The following is a 19603-nucleotide window of genomic DNA, read 5'->3' as shown; positions in this document are numbered from 1 at the left end:
ATAGAACTTGGACCCATCTCCAGAGATTTTTATTTAATTCGCCTGAGGTGGGGCCTGCTTGGCACATAATATTTAATAATATTATAATAATTACACATTAATTCTAATGTCCTTCCCAAGTGAGTGTAAGGGTGAGGGATCAAGACCCCGGACTTTGGCTGATGACCAAGATATGAACTTGGTTTTGCCACCGAGAGGCTGTGTGACCCTGGGAAATTGTCCTCTCTGTGCTTCAGCTTCTTCCTCTGTAAAATGAAATAAAATGATAATTAAATGTATCTGACACCAAAACATATATCCCAAATTTGATCCTGCAAAAACATCAGACAGCCCAGGGTGTGATTCTGGAGTCCCTGGATCAAGTCTTGCAGTCTTGCATCGGGCTCCTCACAGGGAGCCTGCTTCTTCCTCTGCCTATGTCTCTGCTTCTCTCTTTGTCTCTCATGAATAAATAAATAAAATCTTTAAAAGAAAAAAAAATGGGGCAGCCAGGGTAGCTCAGCAGTTTAGCACTGCCTTCGGCTCAGGGCATGATCCTGGAGTCCAGGGATCGAGTCCCACGTCGGGCTCCCTGCAAGGAGCCTGCTTCTCCCTCTGCCTGTGTCTCTGCCTCTCTCTCTGTGTCTCTCATGGAAAAATAAATAAAATCTTAAAAAAAAACAACAACAGACTACTAAATACCTGGTGTGCATTCTACTAAAATGCCCATGGCATAAAATGAAAACGCAAGACTTATAAAATATCCCAGGTTAAAGAGCGCTAAAAAGATTTGACAACTGAATGCAATACATGTTTTTGGATTTTCTTTTGCTTTAAAGACATGATTTTGGTAATTGGTGATGTCTAAGTAAGGTCCATATGCTAGGTACCAATATTGTAATCATGTTAATGTCATCATTTTGATAATTGTACTGTGGTTAAGTAACTGAGGATCTTGTTTTTAGGAAAGACATGTGAAAGTAGTTTAGTAGCCATGGCTCTTACAGTACTAAATGCTCTCTGAAGGCAGGAGTCTCAATCAAAATGATATCCCTTTAAGCTTAAAAAGTTTAAACTTTCCACGCTTCAGAATTCCCTCTTTTTGATGTGAGTATGACTGTGTGTGTGTGTGTGTCTGTCTGTCTGTCCTGTATGTGTGTATTCAAGGAAAATTTAGAAATTACTGTTTGAAAGCACAGACTTTGGGGCCAGACTATCAAAGTTTGAATCTTGGCTCTGGAGTGTACTAGGTGCATACTTTTCCCTCCATTTCCTTCTCCATAAAGCAGGCATAATAGCACTTACCTTATGGGACAATTGTGAGCATTTGAGTTAATTTACATAAAGTCCTTAGAACAGTGTCTCACATGTACTAAATTCTTTAAAAATATTAACTCTAATACTCTCTACAGTGGTTATAGAGGTCAGACTTTGTTCTTGGGTTTCAGTATAGTAGAAAATGTGCTATACAAAACCTTTATTCTACCCACAAATTCACTATGACACATTCATTATTGAAGATATAATCCCCATTGGTTTATTGGAAACAAGTTATATGAGTTGTCATGCTTTGAGTACAAAGAAGGAGTTAATATGATACTGATTGGTGAGAATTTCTTTGACTTACCTCTCTTTTTTCTATTTAGGATTATTTGCATTTCTTTGATTCTTCATCTCAAAGCAATATGGTGGCTTCTGATCATGTTTGTACTGATAAAAATATTTTCATCTGAAATTTTATACAAAAGTGGAGATCCTGTGAGATCTCCAGAGAACATAAGGCTCTTGTTGGCCAAGATGCCATTAGTGGAGGCCTGTGGAGAGAGTGGGCTTGCCCTCATTTTAGAGGGAGTTCTGCCCTCTGGTAGAACTCAACATGTGTTGAGCCCCTGAGAGAGAACTCAGAGAAATGATTACAAGAAAGAAAGAAAAAGAAAGAAAGAAAGAAAGAAAGAAAGAAAGAAAGAAAGAAAGAAAGAAAGAAAGAAAGAAAGAAAGAAAAAGAAAGAAAGCCTCTGAAAAAATTAAAAAAGAAAATGAGGATGAGAAGGAGGGGGATTAAAAATCAGGCAACAATGCACCCAGCTTTCCTTGGACAACAGGAGAGCTAAAAGAAGCAAGAGGAGGACGTGGATATTCAGCAGGAATATTTGGGAGACAGGAAGACATAGGCAAAACTCTCAAAACAGAATGTGAGCCTCAGGAGGTCAAGTTTCTGTGCTTTGATGTGACCCTCTGTGGCCTCATCCATGATCTCTCTGTCTCTGGTGAGATTTCCGGCCCACCCTTGTAAATAGACTTTTTTTTTGAAACTTAAGAAATATGGTAAATTTAAGTGAAATGTTTAAGGTGAGCCTTTGTTTTTCTTCCTAACATAAAAAATACATTTTATTGAAATCAAATGCAAATTTCACATAACCAAAAATACCTTTGATGGAATATTTTAATGAAGAAACCTTGGCAATTGCCTTTTTGCACATATCAGTAGTGAATCTGAGTTGAAAATGTGTTTGCTAGGAAACGAGTTCTGTGAGCAGTCATCGGATATTAAAGTTGTTTCAGGATCAACAGTTTTCTTATATAATGTCTTTAAATTTTATTCGCTTCAAGGCAATTTAGACATCAAGCAGACTTGGGATCGAATCTTAGTTCCACCCCTTGTTGCCTGAGAAGGCTGTTAACCTCTCTGAGCCTCAGTTTACTTAACTATGTTAAAGGAACAGTAGTAACTTACAACATTATTAAAACGATTTATTGTAATTACCTGTGTAACATTTCTAGCACATAGTTGTGGTAAGTTTGAATTCTTAGACATGGTTACACAGTTAGTTATGGATTGTGTAGTGTGGAGAAGTGGTACACATTTCAGGAGCTGAAATATTGAGAGAATGAATGCACAGAAATAATTCCTGGCACAATAGGCCAGAAATATCTGAGAAGAATGAACACCTTCTCTTTCCTCATTGAGTCAGAAGGGGGAGAGGCCTTCCTGGAGGAACATTGGACTCTCTGGTGTCACCATGGGGAAACCATGATTCCACTGGTAAATAAGGAGGGATCTATTTAACTGAAAAATTTACACCAAAAAGGGGGTTTTGTGTGGAGGGGGAGACAAGGGAAGTAATGGAGTTCAGAGCTAAGCTGATTGAATAGTCAACACAAGGGTGAGGAATTTGGTAGCTCAGGTTCAGATATGAATAATATCTGTTGAGGACCCCATGCAATCTGGAACTGAACTGGAGGCTTTAGTGTGGCTCTTATGTAATTCTCCCATCTTGAAGTCATTGCCCAGTGTACTAATTAGAGAGTTGGGATCCAAACTTCACAGAAGAGAGAATATATTATTATTTTGTTCATTTGGTCATTCAATCATACATTTACTCATTCTCAAAACATTCATAAGACAACTACTACTGTCACCAGGGACTGCCTAACAAGCCACAATAATCCCATTTTCTACCCCTGCTTCCAGGTGCAGCCTGCCTCCAGAATCTAAGGTGGGGTGTCAGAAGCCACAAGCTCCAAGTAAGCCTCTATGACCCACTTGTTGACAGGTTTGATCCAATTTGGACACCATGCTAACCCTCCAGATGACCTCGAGATCATTACCATCTGACTATAATAAAACACACACCTACTAGCACCTTGACAGATCTGATCATGCATATTCATGAGAAGAAAAAGGTGGCACTCTGATTCCAGGAAGCCTCTTCCTCCCTACCAACCAAAACTCCAAGTCTTCTTGCTTCTTGGCCCGTTAATTACCTTAACCCCATGAAACCGTGACCATGAGACCTAACTGGGGAGAAGGTACCTTTAGAGCAGGAGCTCCCTCTCCATTCCCTGGTCATTGAATAAATTACCTGCCTGCCATCAAATATTGTCTGTGGTTTGGCTGTTTGGTGAACAGTATTGAGTGGGAAAAGAACCTTCTACTATGGTAACACTGCATGCTAAGCAAGTTGTTAAAGGATGGGGCACAAGAATGTTCAGGACATTGTCCCTTCCCTCAAGGACCTACCATACAGGTAGAGGAGACCAACACATGTAACTGTCTCAGTTTTCCATCACTCAAACTTGGGACTCTTTTGAGAAAGTGTATCAGCTAGGCTGAAAGTTCACATGTAAGCAAGTCAGAACCTTATTCCTCTTTCATGCAATAGTTGGAGGTAGACAATCCAGAGTTAAAATGATAGTTCCATTCTGTGAGTCCTCTAGAGAATGAGGATTCCTCTCTGTTGACATTCTACCATCACTTGAAGATTAAATTCTATCTACATTTTAAGCAGTAGGATGGACAAAGAGGAAAGAAAATGCATATTGTTCTCCATTTAAGGACACATCTAGGAAGTTGTACACATTACTTATACTTACACCTCACTGACCATTGTTAATCCGAGGCTCATACCTGGCTACAAGTGAGGCTACAAAACATAGACACCATGTGCCCAACTACAGATCAGAGGTTCCATTATTGAACAAGAGAAAAGCAGCATCAGTCTCTTCAACTGGGAGTTGGTGGTGGTATGAATCCGGTTTTGACACCCTTCTGATTTGGATATCTCTACCCTTACCTTCCTCCATAACTTATTAGCACACTGTCTTCTGCCAGCCTTCTCTGAAGCTTTGGAGGAAAGACAACATATGGCAGAGAGTATGTTGAACTCCATGTTAAATCTGACTTTTCCTAAAGCCCAGTAAAAAATATCACCCAATATTTTAAGCCCCTCCCTGGTTGGTTAAACATGCAACTTTTGATTTCAGCTCAGGTCATGATCTCAGGGTGATAAGATCAAGCCCTGAGATGGGCATGGAACCTGCTAAAGAGGCATTAAGAAAAAAAAAGATTTTAAGCCCTTCTCAGATGCACTCCAGCTGCCAACCTTGTTCTACTGCCCCTAGAGTTCTCCTTACTCCATGAGGGCACCTGCCTTTACAAGCTTCTACAGAACAAATCATCTCCTGAACTTCTGGAAAGCCCTACTCCTTCATAAGAGTTGATTTGGTCATCTCATTGTCCTCCAGGCTTGTCACTCTCCCTTTACCCCCAGACAATGGAATACATTTTCTAATCTAAGAATCATATTTCTCCAAGTCTGAGTTATGGAGGTTGTAGATGAGGTGGTGGTGCTCAAGAACTAGGATTGGAGTAGCTTTTGAAACACCTTGGGGGTACCCCTAAAAAATTGAGTCTACTGAGCTCCACTGGTTTGCTCTCTTGCTCTCTCTCTGTCACTCTCTCTGTCCCTCTGTCTCTGTCTCTGCCCTTCCCCCTCCCACACACACTTCCTTCCAAGGGCAAACCTGAATTCTCAGAGACCAAACAGCTTAACCAGTAGATGCAAACTTGATTACTTCTTGAGGGAAGTACATGAATGAGTGAAGCATGTTAGATGGAGAATTTGGCCAAATGTGCCATATGTACCTTGTCCTAATGATGCGGCCCACGTCTAGCTCCTAAGGATTCTGATCATATGGGTCAACATTTTCATCTCCTGTGTTTTGTTTTTGTTTTTTTTGTACAAAGGACACTGGAAATCAACCTTTTTTTTTTTTTTTTTCCAGATGACAATTCCAGGTTTTCAAAATCTTGGCACTGCATTAAAAAATGTAAACATTGTATAACAGATCTACTGGGTTGGATCCCACTTAAATGCAACCAGGAGCCTCCAGTTTGAGACTTCTTTAGTGAGCACTGAAAGAAACATTTCCTTAGCTGGTTTTGGTAGCACCACAGATAGCATTCAAATTTTGGTGAGTGTCTAGCATTATCTTCCAGAGCAATGTGAGTTCCTTCTTTCATTTCTGTCTCTTTTCAAAATGTACCTACTTGAGCAAAGTAAGTAATACTCAAAATGTACCTACTTGAGTAATAAGGCAGGGAATAATTTCTAGCTATAGACTTATTATGACTATACCTTTAACTGCAAAGATCGTGGGAGAACTTGTGGACTTACCACCTGCAGGAGCCTGATTAAGTAAATGGACAGGATGTTACCCTACTCCTCAGTCTCTGTGTAGGAAGGGATCATTCTTTTTTCCCCTTTAGATCAGGTGATTACAATATGGTGTGGAAAACAGCTGGGGCAGCACTATCTCCACAGCATTCTGTCTTGGTCCCTAGAAAACTCTTAGCTTCCCACTAGGATCTTCACCTTGCCTTTAACATTTTTTTTTTCTTTCTGGATGTGCCTTAGAAGCCATGATACCCTGTTCTGAGTTTGGCTTTATTCTAAGACAATAGGAAACAACGTAAGATTTTTAAGTGGAGGAGTGATATAAACAAAAATGAATCTGGAAACTGTCTAAGTTGACCTGGGAAGGAGAGAAACTGGATTCAGGGAGACCAGTTAGGAGTGATTATAATAGGATTGGTGTTGAGACACTGAAGTGGATAAGTGGCAGTGGAAAAGGACAGAACAGAGCAGACGCAAAGATAATTTGGAGACAGATTCTAATTTTTTTGCAATTGTCTTTAGAAGTAAGACACAGATTTCAAGCCTGGGTGACTGGGAGGATGGCTGTCACAGAAACAAACCAAATTATTAGCAATATGTGTTTCTTGGCTTATTAAATTTTTATATTGATTTTCTTCCTTTAAAAATAGCTTTCAGAATGATCAATTGATACTGACTATATTTTCTATAGGTTTATAATTTTTGTTCTGCAGGATTCCGAGGACTTTATAAGCACTATCTCATTAATTCTCCTGAAAACTTTGTGAGGTGGGTTTACAAGACCCCATATACAGAAGATGGCTTTTTAAAAAAATTATTCTTGACTATCTCTCATTCTCACTATGATCTTTTAGAATCTCAATAGCAATGAGTAGAAATTATGCTTGGAGTATACTGTGTTCCCAATTATTATCAATAGAGTCTAATTGCAAACATGTGTTTATTTCAGCTGGGATTATTGTCTGGTTGATTACAATGGAGAATCTGAATGACAGCATCTGGCATAGTTCTTTTATATGACTCTTATATGAACATATTTTATATAACTGGAGAGTTATATGAGACCTCTCAGCCACATCATCCTTTATAACTACTTTTATTTAACATGTGACCCACTAGGATAGAAGGAGGTCTGTACCACAAATAGCAATGGCTCTAATATCTCTATGGGCTCATCAACACAAGCTGCATTGATAGTCAAACACCAGTTTCTTAAAGTAGCAAGCTAGTTCCAACTACCTATCACTGTGTAACAAATCATCCCCAAATTTAGTGGTTTAAATTATTAATCTGCAATTTGGGCAGGGCTTAGAAGGTATGGTTTGTATTTACTCCATGCAGTGTCAGCTGGGATGGCTGGCTGTGGGTGGAGGATCCATTTTTAAAATGGCTCTCACACATAGCTGGCAAACAGGTTTTGACTGTCAGATGGAAGCTCAGCTGGGGCTCCTGGCTGAGGTCTTAGAGTCTCTTGGGTTTCCTTGAAATAAGAGCACTTGAGTCCAAAAGTAAAAATTCCAAGAGACAGAAAGTGGAAGCTGCCAGGATCTTGAGGCTTAGGCCTAGAAGTTGTCACTTGTCACTTCCCATTGTATTTTATTGGCCAAAGCAGTCATAGAGCCTGGTAAGACTCAAGGAAATGGGGCATAGGCTACACTTCTTCATAGGAAGAGTGTCAAAGACTATGTGGCTAAATTTAATTTGCTGTAATGAAAATTACTTTAGACAGGTTGAATGAATGATAGTCTTGTTTGGCATCTCTGAATTCAAGGGTGATAAATTTCAATGGAGGCTAATAATTCTGGATTCCTATTTTTAAGATTTTATTTATTTATTTGAGAGAGAGAGAAAGCATGAGTCAGGGGCCACGGAAGGGCAGAGGAAGAGGGAGAAGCAGGCTTTCCACTGAGCAGGACCGGCTTGATCTCAGGACTCCAGGATCATGACCTGAGCCAAAGACAGACACTTAGCTGACTAAGCCACCCAGGTTCCCCTAATTCCGGATTCTAAGAATACACATTTTTTTTCTTAGTCTCCATTCACCTTCTTCATATACTATCATTTATCTCTGGGTTCTTATATCTCCTCAAGTGCTTTTTTCTTTTTTTAACCTTTGGTTTATTGTATGTGCTTTCCCCACTTCTGCAGCCTAGCTACCAATTCTTCTGCAAAGTTCTCTTGAGTTTCCAAACTAAAGTGTCCCTTTCAGGTGCCTCCATAGTTTTTGGCTTCATCTTATCAACAGAATTATGATAGCACATTGGAGCCTGACTGGTGCTCTGGCTTCCCTTATAGACTGTAGTTTTTCTGAGGGAAGGTAGTCCCTCTTGTTCATTTTGGTATCCCCAGCACAGACGATTGTTCCTGGACAATAGATACTCAATACATATTTGCAGAATGGTTGATCCACATTCTGCCCTCAATATATGCATTCTTGGAATAATCTACAATTATCATGGACTACGGCATGATATTTGATACTGTTAGAATTCACCCTCAACTTCTCCTTCTCTTAACTGGAGATACTAGGAGTTATGTGCTGTCAAATCTGAAAGAATGAAAGGAAATGTCATGTAAGTCCTATGAGAGGTGGTGATAAATGAAGCCAGATGAACAAAAGCACTATTATTTGTATTAAAGATTATTCTTTCCGTGATGATTGTGTTAAGACTATATTTAGCAGGGTATTTCTCCACGGTTTTATATGTAAAGAGGAGCTATACAAAGCAGCAAGGACATTAACTATGCCTCATTCATCTCCATTGGCCCCTGGACAGTTTGAAGCAGGATATATACGCCACACTCCAAATTGATAACAGGTGTCTGATTCCAAATAAATGTCACCAGTCCTGCACTTAATGCATTGTAGCAGAACATGATGAAATATTAGCAGAGTGTAGTAGTGTGTACTGGAAAGCAGAATGAACATGGGATTTGGTAACACTGTCTTAACAATTGAATATGCAGTGAATGTTAATCTTGCTTATTAAGCACAGGAACAGATGAACCAATGAAATCTTGTATTAGAAGCTGTGGGTGAGGGGCACTTGGGTGGCTCAGTCAGATAAGCATCTGCCTTCAGTTCTGGTCATGATCTCAGGGACCTAGAATCAAGCCCCAGGTCCCTGTTCAGCTGGGAGTCTTCTTCTCCCTCTCCTTATCCCCCTCCCTCCTTGATTGTACTCTCTCATGTGTGTGCATGCCTTCTCAAATAAATGAATGAAATCTTAAAACAAAAACAAAAACAAAAACAAACAGAAGCTGTGGATGTGGTATATTGTTTTCTATTTCAGACAGTTAAGAGTCATTGATCATTGATCACTCTGGGAGAGGCCCTTGCTCAGAAGTGAGAGAGCCTGACTATGAAATTAGGCCTCTAAGGGGTGATGATTTCATTTAACCTCAAAACATGCATTGAGCTGTAAAGATGCTAGTCAACTGTGCTAGGTGACAAGTGGGCTACAAAGAGAATACAACATTATGCCTCCCTTGAAGGATCTGTGGCCAGTGGATGGGCATGAAGGCAAGAGTCAAGAAAAAGGTGGAGAAAGGGAGTGTGGATAGCCTCAGAGTCTGAAACAGGCGAGGTCTAGAAGCTGGATGTCTTTTCTCTAAGTCTTTGGATGGGTTACTAAAACTCTGTGAGCCTCAGTTTCCTCATCTGTAAAAGGATGTTGATTACACAATACCTACTTCCAGAATATTATTACAAAAATGAAATAGAGAAGAGGAGTGAGGCAATAAACTCCAAGAGTGTAGAAGGCAACTCCCAGTCTGTTTCATTTTACCATTGTTATTTGCTGAACATATTACAGTGATTAGTGATTGTTTTGTCACTACACGTTGAATGAAAATGCTTAAGCACAGTTCTTGGCACATATTAAGAATTCAATAAATGTTCACCATTAAGCTAGATGGGAGTATTACATAGTCATGGTAACATAAGAGCTAAGTAATTGTAGCAGTGGTTGTTGCCGATAATAGTAATAACAATAGTGTCATTGGTCATGTTTAACTATGGACACATAAAATGAATAGACAAATAGCAAGATATAAGGCTAAAAGGATAAGTTAACTATGTTCCTGGTGGGAGTGGAGGAGCTTTAGTACCCCGGTGAGTAGTTAATCCTTCATTCACAAGGAAAGGCTGCTTTTGAAAACTTCTAAGTAAGGAGGCACACTATGGCAACTGTGGGTAAGATGGACTACAGGATGGAAATTTCTTTAAGATCTCTGGACTTGAGTTACAGAGGTCCAGGTAGGATTGGTGCTGAGCTAGACTAGAGGGAAGAGAGAGATGGAGAGGAGTGAAGAAGTAAGTGAGGGAATTCAGAGGTAGAATTGATAGCAGTGAGTTGTATAGATGCAGTATGGGAGAAGGAAGTACCAAATGACTTGAAACCTCAGGGACTAGAGTAGATACTCATATTGGGATGATTATTTTGGTTCAGCATATATTTGTGTTTGTACCACTGGTGGAATACCAAGTAAGAAATGGGCCTTAGGCAATTGAAACTTCATCTGTGGAGCAGCAAAAGGAAGTTGGTAACAAAGTTGAAGAGTTGCTTTTTAAGGACAAGAGAACTAAAGTTCAGGTAGTAGATGAGGTTGCTATGAGAAAGGGGGTACAGGGGAGAGGATCACAGTGAAGAAGTCAGAGAAGAGCTAATCTGTGAATAAGGAACAGCTTGTGACGTAGAAGGAGGAGTGAGAGAGGTAGAAGAATGAAGGAAGTCCATGACACCCCATTATGAGATAAGGTCTAGCCATTTTGGAAAATTGAGAACTGAAAGTTGTGTTCTGCACTGTAGAAGATGGCAAAGAGCGGTGATCTATTTTTAGAAACAAATGTCATCTCAACTGTGTTACTATTTGGTGGCCACCCTTTGAAGCTCTCTTGTTAATCCACAGCTTTTCCCAGCTCCACAGCTGACATCTCAGTGTAAATGTCCATTTCAATGCATTGAATTACAAGTAAAAGAATATCACAATGAGAATGAATTAAATCATAAACCAATGAATTGCTTACTAAACAATTCATGGTTCATGAATACTGAGTTCATGGTTCAGTAATGTTATCAGTGACTTTATCTTTCTGCCCTTTCATCCTCAGTGTGTCCACTATGCTTCTCCTAGCCTCAAAATGTGTATTGTCTGTGCCTCCAAGAATCACATCCTCAAGCAGGAAAGAAAATTAAAGCACAAGAATTTTTTTTTAATGCCATTCATGCATCTTAATCAAAGGAAAAAAAAACTTTCCTAAAAGCCCTAGCAGGGGATCCCTGGGTGGCGCAGCGGTTTGGCGCCTGCCTTTGGCCCAGGGCGCGATCCTGGAGACCCGGGATGGAATCCCACGTCGGGCTCCCGGTGCATGGAGCCTGCTTCTCCCTCTGCCTATGTCTCTGCCTCTCTCTCTCTCTGTGACTATCATAAATAAATAAAAATTAAAAAAAAAAAAAGCCCTAGCAGATTTTCCTTTACATTTTATTGTCCAGATCTAAGTCATATGCCAACCCCAAACCAGCCTTTGGCAAGGGGAAAATAGATGGTCATGCCTGGCTGAGAGTTCAACCAATCACAATGGATTCTGCCCTGGGCACGCTGCTGTCCAAACAGGATCAGGCCTGAATTAGTGAGGAAAAAGTGATATGAAAGTTGGACAGACACCAAACAGTGTCTATATAAGAGGATGTAAAGTTAGAATTCTGTGTGTTGAGAAAAAAAAGACATAGGTCTACCATGTATTGGAACCTGGCCAAATGCTCCATTCCAGCAGAAGATACTATAAACATAAAGATATACAAGGGTCTTTTGAAGACGACCTGGATATATCTGAGAGGAAGAGCATTGCTTTATCTTTTATTAACATTATTCATTCTGCCTAATTAATAAGAATAATTTCCATATTTGCCTAAAACTGTATATTACCCTCTTTCCAGCACTTAGAATCATATAACCTTAGCTTTGCCCCAGATAACTCCATGATGGGCATGCAGAAACCCAAATGAACACTGTGACCTTACCAGTTCCACCTCCTGCACAAAGAACAGGACTTCCAAATCTATGGCATTGTTCACTCTATTTGGCTCTTTGCTCAGAATCAGAAAAGCATCACCTTTGTTCTATATGTCACCTTTGTTCTCCCCTCCCCTCCCATCTTTCATTCCTCCAGTTTTTGCTTTGTCTAATACTAACAATATCAATTATTGGTATTGGCTCATGTTTTTAAAATAGTAATAGGCAATACATCTAAATTGTCTCCCTATGTTTCCATCAAGCTTAAGAGATGCCAACCCACAGGTCACTGAGGTTGGTCTCTGGCCATAGACCTAATGTTTAAGTTTAGATCCCAGTAGATCCAGATCCTGGCTTTGTCATAATGAAGCAGTGCTAGCAAGTATGGGGCTATGTAGGCTGCCCTGTCCTAAGTTACAAATGAAAAGGGAGTTAGAAATTAAAATGGAAAAAGAGAAACACATCTCCACAGATTTCAGCCCAGGTTATAGCTGAAGTCATTTATATAATGAATAACTGTTTTACAGTAATAAGAGTTAAAGCATGTTAAAACATAAGTAGCTGGGGAAAGCAGAATTTCACCCTTATTAGCCATTAATGCATTAGCATGAGTTAGTTTGTCAAATTATCAAGTTGGTCATTTAGTTAGTGTAGAGAAAGAGAAGCTAAGAAAGAACAAAAAGCTAATTCCATCATTTTACAGTTATGCCTGCGCATGTCCTTAGACTAGATTACACAGTGTTGGCAAAACCCCACTGAATTCTACCTTCCTGTGCTCTAGCCTAAAGATGTCCAAAGGTCATCCACCCCGAGGTCCGGATGAAAGGCCTCTTTACGATCACCTGTCCCCTCACTCAATACAGAAAATCTCTCTTCTGAAATTCCAGGAGACATTATTTACATCTTTCTCATGACATTTATAACCATCTACTTTGCATGATGATTATTTGTTTATATTGTTTCTTTATATACATTATTTGCATATACAAACTATTATTTGTTTATATGTATTATGTGCTCGAAAGAATAACCACCACGAACAGAATCTGCATGTGATCCTTTTTCATCTTCATAATGTCTTGAACAGTCCCTTCATATGTGTGTGCTCAAAATACATTTATTGATTGACTAAATAAATTATATTTAGAGCTCTACTCACATGTCAATTTTAATTTCCTTGGCTTTATTCCTTTTATGATTTCTTTAGCAGTCCACTTTGAAGTCATAGTCTAAAGGAGATTTAGATTGTGGGCAGAGCAAACAAAAAGATTATAAATTTTCTTTCCCATTCATTTCAAATTGTGATGTGTGAACACACATACACATTATGCAGTAAAAAAAAAAAAAAACCTTGAAAATGATCTTGGCTTCCTCTTCTTCATTTCTGAACACCTGTATTAATATCTATTCATGAAACAGAGGCAGCAGGTAGAAGTTCATGTAGTGCCTCCCCCACCACACTGACTCACGGTGCAGATGCTGGGTGTTCCAAAGTCCCCATCTGTATTGCCTTTCAGGAAAAGCATACGTGGCTCTCCCTGTTATAAGACAGATGGTCTTTTTCCTTTCTTTCTATATTATAGTCTATGATTTCGGAACTGTAGAAGCTGATAAAATTCAGGAGGGGACTCTTCCGTTGAATGATAAGAATATTTCCTATGTTAACTCAGAGACAAACCCCTCAAATCCTTTATGGGATTAAGATTTTAATTTCATTATTACACAGGGGTTCTAAAGAATTTTATTCACTCTGGGTAGCATTCATTTTGCAATTCTGGTTCATCTGGAATTTGTTTTTAATGCGGTCTATGTCTCTCAGCCCTGTACTCCAAGGCAAACTGCAATGTTGTTTTGATGCTCCTCCAGGCCCTAATCCCTTCTGTGTAATGGGGCATTTGTTTCTCTTCAGTGAACAGTAAACCTGTAATTCCCTTTAATCCTGAGTGAGGTTGAGAGAGCAAGGATTTCAGTTATTCACTCTCCCACCTACTTCCATAGGCGTTTCATTTTCACAGAAGACCCTTTAGAATTTTTACAAATCCCAGAGTATCATCTAGTGTAGTCCCTAAAAAGATGCTACAAATGGAGTTCAAAGTCTAGGTCAATTGCATCATCTAGGAACTTCTGAACACAGATTGGATTTGGCTTGGAATCTCTGATTGTCTGCTCCCTGCTTCCACTAGAGCCATTCCCAAAGCATTTAGTATTTGAAGTGATTAAATAAGTCTGAATACAATGAAATATATATAGATATGCATATAATGAATATATATGGAGGGAAAGCTTTTCTGGTAAAATGCCTTCCCCTCCTCTAAGCTGACGTAGAGGTCCTGATGTAATGAAATATGGAAATCTACCAACAGGTGAGATGGATTTTTTTTTAGAATATCACAATAGTAGGGAAAAAAAGAAGGAAAAGAAAGAAAACAAGTACTTAATGGCCCTTTGCCCTTGGCAAACCTTATAAGCAAAATGTCACTCTGCTTTGAAATAGCATTTCTAGACCAAACACATTTTTGAGGTCTATTCCAAGAAAGTTTTAACTCAGTGCTAAGGAATTTTAATCCTAGAATAATACAAGTTTTCCATTCCTTGGCGGTCAAGAGACTTAGATATTTGAGAACCATGTGGTTTCCTTATCTAGTCAATCAAATAAAGACTTTTGTGTGACTTTTGATTTGGTCCCTGCACAAATTTGCCCTTCTGATGGTAATACTTGAGGAGCTAAATAATGTGTGAAATTTCCTCCCTAGTGATTTTATATTATAGATCTCAAATAATTCTTCCCTTGGGTTCTTTAATGCAGCAAGTGCTCCATTCTACTCAGAAGGTGATTCTTTGAAAGTAAAATTTTAGTCCAAAGTAATTCATTAGCAATGCCAGTGAAGGATTAAGAGGAAAATTTATTTTATCAATAATAAATTGCTCTCTTTTGCTTTTATAGATACGAATTAAATACTTATTGGTTGTAACTACTGAAATGTAATTTTAGCAAAGCACAATTCACAGATTGAGACAAGGAGTTATTAGAACTGGAGAAGATGACAGAGTTTGGTTTCAGACTGATCTTTCTAATTTCCTGCTCTAACCACTGATTGATTTCTCTTGGCACAGAACTAGACATGCAAGAGATTTCTACTTGGGTGTTAATTAGGATCTTTACCTTGAGTGTGCTTCTGACAGTGTTTGCATATAACCCTTTCCTAATAGAAAATATCTGGAAAATTTTAAGCACATAAAGGGGGGAAAGTGGGAAAGAGAGGATTTACTGGACAAATGTCCAAGTGTAGGAGAAGGTATTATGGATAATTGGGAGGCAGGTGTTCTTGAATAGATCAAAAACAGTAGTTAGGGTATAAAAGAAAAGAGAGGTCATTTCTAGTCCAAAATGAGAATCTGAACTTGTGATTTAATCACCCAGCTCTTACAAATGCTAACTGAAGTGCCAAAATAATAGAAGAGGGAAGAGGTGCAAATGACCCTGGCAACAATAAAAGAATGCCTCCCATACTCAGAGTCATTGAGAAATTTATTCAACATGTGGTGCAAGAAAGATGAAAGTGAGAGAAGGACCAATAGGCTGGCAATTTCATGCTTACAAGGGAATGACATGGGCATAGTGAAGGGAGTCTTACCCAAACTGTCCTAACAACTTTTGGTTGGAACAAAATGAGCTGGAGAGAAGAATGAACAAAAGAATAATATGAATTGGCACATATTGATCATAAAAGAGAAGACTGAGAAATGTGCTGGATGCTGAATCCCAACACGAAATGTAACAGTAACCACATCAACAGCTATTTGCGGGGCACAGGTGTTAGTGTTTTATAGATATTAACTTAGTCATCACAGCACATTTGCCATGTGAGTTTCTTAATTACCCACCTTTTAAGATTAGGAGACTGAGTCATAGAGATGTTAAATTATGATAGGTGAACAGGAGATGATATGATTGTCTTCCTGGACAAATAGTCAACCAAAAATTGTTAGAACTTAAGACAACTCTCAATATTAATGGATTGCCTATAATTAGCACCCTGTTAAAAAAATCACAGGAAAAAAGTTTCTTAACAATAAAAATTGAAATATAAAAGATGTAAGAATAAACTTAATAGGTAGGATGTATAATGAAATTATACAATTTTAGTGAAGCACATAAAGAAACTGATGAATGACTAGAGAAATAATACATTCCTGAATACAATCATCTAACATTGCAACAATATGTTTCTTATATCTAGTTAATCTACAAAATAAATTATTATTAATCAATATTTAATTAGGATTTTGAGGGGGAAGACAGTATATAATTAGAGTATTTATTTTGATTTTGTTTTTAACTACAGAAATAATGCATCAATATATAATCCCATGGTTAAAAAAATCATTTTTTATAGAAGTTGGCATTACTCTTGGTCATCACTGTCACCCTCTTCTTGCCAAAGATAACCGTTAATGTATTGTGAATCCTTCCAGACTATTTTCTATGCTCATGAAGGTGATAGATGATAGATGATAGATAGACAGAGAGAGATAACAGATTTATGCTATGGATTTCCTCTCTTTTTCATAAATAATTTCTGCTGTACTTATTTATGATCACTTGATATTTTTACTTAATGTCTTTGAGAGGCTTCTACTTTGGTGTGTAAACCTCTCTTTCAATCTTTTTAATGTTTGTAGTATATTCTATGGTAGGGATATAATGAGCTGTTTGGGGGATTTTTTTAGTTTTGATCACTTCCCTATTGATAGGAGGTGATGATCAGAAAGTGGGTAATATTGAAGATAAGATTTTAGAGGTGCTATCATTATTGGTAATGATAAAATCTGGACTGTAGCCATGGAAATAGGTAGGTAAGTTAGAATGGAACACTAGGTGAGGGAAAATAAGACATTGAGAATCCAAAGCATAGATGGATTATCCCTGTGGGTATTGAAATCTTCAAGAATGTGGAGAGGTAGAGTGACAGAAAGACAGTATTTGAGGTGCCAAAATCTTCACTGAATGAGGAAGAGTGGCTTGAGAATATTTGATGATTGTATTCAGGAAGTCATATAGGTAGGTGGTAGCATATGAATATATGGGCTTCCAAATTTCTGGGGTTTGTTCTAAGAAGGAGGTCTGAAAAAATGATTAAAAGTCTGCTGAAAGAGTTGGAGGTATTTATCCCTAGCAGGAATAGAGGCTAGAATATGGAAATATTATCCATATTTTATGCCATTTGGTGCTATTTGATTTCTTAACCATGTATTTCTGTTACTTGGATGAAAGTAAAATTAATTAAAATAAATTAAACATAAAAATAATAGCACTGGAGAAAAGATCCATTTGTCAACAAACAGTGTTATGATAATGTTAGAATGAAAATACTCATGGATTATTCAGCGAATAGTGTTAGAATAAATGGCAAACCACTGAAGGAAACAAATTTAGATGTTTATTTCAGATCAACTTCCATAGATTATTTCACATTGACCAAAGATTTAAACAATAAACTAGAGGCAAATTTAGCTACATATTGACATGGTTTTGGAGTAAAAAAGGTCTTCTTCCACTTACTATAGGAAGGAACTCAAAAGAATAAAAATTGAAAAACAAATAATAAACTGAGGAAATCTCTTTGCAATATAGGACAGATAAATGCTATTCATAGTTTAAAAATTGTTATAAATTAACAAGAAAAATGAGAACAGCTCCATTAAAAATGAGTAAAGCATATGAAAAGGCAATTCATATAGACAGAAACAGTGATAACTAATAAGCTTATATTACAGGATTCAATTTCATTAGGATTCAAAGATATATCAATAAAAACCACTATATGATTTTCATCTATAAAATTTTCAGGTGTTTTCAAATAATATTTTTCTGTGCTGGTAAGTAGAAAATGGACATCTTGATATATTTCTGATCATAGTAATAGGCAGTCTAAGAAAGGACTGGGCTATTTAGAGCCCATAACTACTATTTTTCAAGTACTTTTGCTCATTGGAAGAATGAATTAATTAAAGCATTTGTAAGGAATGTCTGAGGATAGAAATATTAATTTGAGTGTTATAAAAATTGATCTGTAACAAATCCATTGTATGAATGGGTATATAACATTCTGGATATATTTTGTGTAATCAATGTTATCAGAAGAGGATTTTCTTACCCTTTGGAATTCCTTTAAGAGAAAGTGTACTTTTAAAATTTTTATTTTATTTTGTTTTATTATATTCAAATACTAATATAACTTGCCATGAACTATGCTTACTAAATTCATCTGATGAGATATTCTCTCATTTTTAATTCTGAAGGGAACAACAAGCATAGAAACATGAGACAGAGATAAAGAAGAATTGGAAAGTGACCAGAGTCTGAGAGAGCTCTGCTAGTGTCAACCAAATTCATGGAATGATTAGCATGAGAATATTTTTGTGCAAATAGGCAAAGAACTGAGCTTCACATGAGGTGACACAAGAACACAGTATGTGGAAATGGGATCTGGAGGTGGAAGGATTGAAGACATGAGCTCCTGGTAATTCCCAGAAATTGTGGAAAGGAGTTTTGGATTTTAGAGTTTCTGGATGTCTATCCAGCTTTCCAAATTCATCATAACTCAGATTGAGTTTTAGAATCCTAACATTTTTATTGTTTCCATTTTTCTTTTGGGGTCCACTTTTATTTTGTATTAAGATAATACCTTTTATGTTAAAAAGTACAAGCCAAAAAGGGGAAAAAAGCCCCCCAGACAGCAATAAATCCTGCAGAACATTTTATATACTACTTCTATTACTAGATATATTTTTCATTTTTCAATGTAAAATTTTAATTCAGCATCTTATGTTTACTTCCATTTCCTAGGATTTCTTACTATTTCACTGTATTTAATACTTGGCCTTTTGATTCACTGGTAGTAGTGGTGGTTTGTTTTATTTTAACAAATTGAAGCCTGGGGGCTGCCTCTTAATACTTGCATTTGGGAGCCAAAGCTGGCCCCATAGCATAGGGAGGAGTAGAGACTTTCTTTGCCTTTGACAAGCTGTATGTAGTTACCACCCCCACACCAATTGATTACTTCATGAGGATGTAAGCTCTGAGGTTAGATACCACTCACTTGGGAATAATTAACATTATAGACGATCAATTATCCATAACCTTCATTCATTGAGAGGATTTGAGAAACACCATTTGGTTTCCCACAGGCTAATTCAGGCCCTTGATTCTTAAAATCCTTCATGGTTAGTTTGGAAATTAATCAGACTTCGAGGTCAGTTTCCATTTATCTTTGCTGATGCGATAGATTATTTGATTACTTGAAGATGATCAAACCTTAAAACACTTATGTATACAAGGGGAATAGAAGATGATTATAATGGCAATGAAGTTATAGTTTCTGCAGAAATAAAAAAAGGCACAGTCATACATTTTTGATAAGAAAATAAAATATTTTTTTCTTAATTGAGAAAAAGAATGGCTATCAGAGAAAAATACTTAAAAGGAGCCAAGCCTGAATCAGCAGAGTAGTTTCTCAAGAAGACACTTGTTTACTTTATGTTTATAAAATAGAGTGTGCTCATCCCTTTTCTTCCAAGGCCATAGTCAATGCCTCTAAGATAAGGACCTTAAGCTTCTGCACAGAATCACGAGCACCCAGGGACCTTTG

General features: G+C 37.7%; 2 long non-coding RNA genes across 3 annotated transcripts in view; one reads left to right on the top strand and one right to left on the bottom strand.

Annotated features, from left to right (window-relative positions):
- The window catches only part of LOC112669414 (uncharacterized), a 133010-nt gene extending 129164 nt beyond the window's left edge, over window positions 1–3846 (top strand). For both annotated transcript variants that reach the window (XR_003142234.3, XR_007405892.1), the window contains one exon: window positions 3452–3846. This is a non-coding gene — a long non-coding RNA (uncharacterized LOC112669414). The remainder of the gene's footprint in view (window positions 1–3451) is intronic.
- Window positions 1–19603, bottom strand: part of LOC112669415 (uncharacterized) — a 65503-nt gene that overhangs the window by 23406 nt on the left and 22494 nt on the right. The gene's annotated exons all lie outside the window — the stretch shown is intronic.

Source organism: Canis lupus, chromosome 25 (assembly GCF_003254725.2).
Source record: "Canis lupus dingo isolate Sandy chromosome 25, ASM325472v2, whole genome shotgun sequence".
NCBI classification, from domain to species: Eukaryota; Metazoa; Chordata; class Mammalia; order Carnivora; family Canidae; genus Canis; species Canis lupus.
This window is presented reverse-complemented; position numbering and strand designations above follow the sequence as displayed.